Genomic DNA, 3,145 nt, shown 5'->3' on the forward strand with positions numbered 1-3,145 from the left:
TGGCCCCCTAGGACTCGCCTCCTGGCCGGGTGGATGGATTGTATTTATTATTAAGTATTCTGATTACATGGCTCACGCAGTTTTTAGGCATCTCCGTTTAGAGGTTTTTTATTTTAATTTCTTTTAAAAGGCACAAAAATATAGCTATTAGTTGAATGTGGACACGTATGCTTTAACCTTTTCTGTGTCTTTCTACAGCTGTGTTCTGTGACTCAATTGTATAGTATTAATATCAGTACAAACTTGTCTACTCTAGATGACCGTATAAATAATGTTTTCCCTCCTCGTAGTCTCTATGGCGTGTCTTTATGGAGAAAGAAGGTTCTCACGGGTTCAGTTACTTTGCGTTTCGAGAGACCGGGTTCAGATAATGGTATATATTTTTATTATCAGTTGCATGTCGTCTTTTATTTTTCCCTTCCTGTTGGAATATGTTTGTGAGCATAATCGTCATAAATTATGTTCAGGGTTTTCAGATTTATTTATATGTGGTTCAAATGAATGCTATTTAAAAGGGGAAATATTTCTACATGTTCATATAGTTTTCCAAGAGTGTACCATTAACTGATTGTTGATAATAAAAACAAAAAACAAATACAGCACTGCAGTTTTTTTGGCTTAATTTATTTTTTTAGAGTTTAACAAAATATAAAACAAGGGAATGAGAAAGTGAATTGCAGGGGACGCTGGTTTGAGTGATCAAACTATTGCAGTGTGTGAAGAACTGAGATTGGAGCGGTGACTTTTGTTATCTTAGTATTAACATATTAATATAACAAGGGAAAATTCATCTCTACTGGATAACTGTGTTATAATTGTTAATTCAATCATTGGAAACACTGTCGTTTCTAGGGGGCTCAGATCCTTGCACTATACAGAACTTCCCCATTGTAGGAGGTCTCAAATGTAGGTGTCTGGTAGGAAAGATCTGAAATGCCATTCTGTGCTGGCCTCTTAGGTGATAGTTCAATTCCTTATGCTCTATATTTTCTTTTTTTACTCAAACACTTGGCTGCTGGACCTATGAAGAACATGCTGTAAAATGTCTATTGCATTTCTGAAATGGCCTGTTATTCTATGATCTTTACAATGAACTGTTTGTGTAGAGGGGGAGGGGGAAGGGAAAGGGGGAGAGAAAGGTCATCAAGGAAGTCAGGGAGTCATGAACTAGTTGATTTCTCAAAAAAGAATATTCTTATTTGTGAGAGTAGGCAACAATTTCCATAAATGCCAGAGGAAGTCACCCCAACATGTCCCATCATAGGTGCTGGAACTAGGGTGCTGGGGGTGCGGCTGGCTTGAAGCGGTTTCCATTATATACAGTTTGGTTAAATGGCTCTCAGCACCCCTGTGTCACATATACCGTAAGGGCCAGATCCTGCTCTCCTTACTCACAGGTTAAGTTCCCCTGAAGTCAATGAGACCCTGGCGCATGTAATTGCTCACTTCTAGCCAGGTCTACATTTACCTTACATTAAAAGGAATAGGCCACCATTAACATGCAGGAACAGGGCATTCTCGTTCCTTCACCCAGTTTCAGTGACTAGCACACGCTGAGCTTCTGCTTTTCTAACATAGAGACAAGCATTAAACACCTGACTCTAAAGTGCTCTGAACCATCCCAGCTCTGCTCTCTCAGTGGTTTGAAAGTGCTGTATTTCTGATTAAACATTTATATTTACACTTTTAATTGTAAAGCATTCCTTCCTCTCGTTATAGTGATGGCCTTTACCCAGACAATTCGGAGTCAAACCAGTGTCCACCTGCTTATACACTCCAGGGCAGGCTCATTCCTCACAGATCATGGTATGGTTTCCCGCCGAGGGGTTTTTCCCTTAAGACAACTATACAAATGAGATTGAATGGTCTCCAGTAATCCCCAGTCCAGGATGGAGAGCCATGAATAGTGTTAATCCCGAACTAGGGCTGTCAATTAATCGCAGTTAACTCACATGATTAACTCAAAAAAAGTAATCTAATCGTGATTAATCGCACTTATAACAATAGAATACCAATTGAAATTTATTAAATATTTTTGGATGTTTTTCTACATTTTCCATATTGATTTCAATTACAACACAGAATACAAAGTGCACAGTGCTCACTTTATATTATTATTTTTGATTACAAATATGTACACTGTAAAAATGATAAACAAAGGAAATAGTATTTTTCAGTTCACCTCATACAAGTACTGAAGTGCAATCTCTTTAACATGCAGATTTTTTTTTGGTTACATAACTGCACTCAAAAATAAAACAGTGTAAAACTTTAGCACCTACAAGTCGACTCAGTCCTACTTCTTATTCTGCCAATCACTAAGACAAACAAGATTGTTTACATTGATGGGAGATACTGCTGTCTGCTTCTTATTTACAATGTCACCTGAAAGGGAGAACAGGTGTTTGCATGGCACTTTTGTAGCTGGTATTGCAAGGTATTTACATGCCAGATATGCTAAACATTCATATGCCCCTTCATGCTTCGGCCACCATTCCAGAGGACATGCTTCCATGCTGATGATGCTTGTTAAAAAAAAAAATCATCAATTAAATTTGTGACTGTACTCCTTGGGGGGAGAATTGTATGTCCCCTGCTCTGTTTTACCCACATTCTGCATATATTTCATGTTATAGCAGTCTCGGATGATGACCCAGCACATGCTCATTTTAAGAACACTTTCACAGCAGATTTGACAAAATGCAAAGAAGGTTCTAAAAATAGCTACAGCACTCCACCCAAGGTTTAAGAATCTGAAGTGCCATCCAAAATCTGAGAGGGACGAGGTGTGAAGCATGCTTTTAGAAGTCTTAAAAGAGCAACACACTGATGCGGAAACTATAGAACCCAAACGACCAGAAAAGAAAATGAACCTTCTGCTGGTGGCATCTGACTCAGATGGTGAAAATGAACATCCGTCGGTCCGCACTGCTTTGGATCATTATCAAGCAGAACCCGTCATCAGCATGGAAGCATGTCCTTTGGAATGGTGGTTGAAGCATGAAGGGATATATGAATCTTTAGTGCATCTGGCACGTAAATATCTTGCAACACCAGCTACAAGAGTGCCATGCAAACACCTGTTCTCACTTTCAGGTGACATTGTAAATAAGAAGCAGGCAGCATTATCTCCTGCAAATTGTAA

Source organism: Emys orbicularis, chromosome 5, assembly GCF_028017835.1.
Source record: "Emys orbicularis isolate rEmyOrb1 chromosome 5, rEmyOrb1.hap1, whole genome shotgun sequence".
In the NCBI taxonomy this organism is placed as follows: Eukaryota; Metazoa; Chordata; order Testudines; family Emydidae; genus Emys; species Emys orbicularis.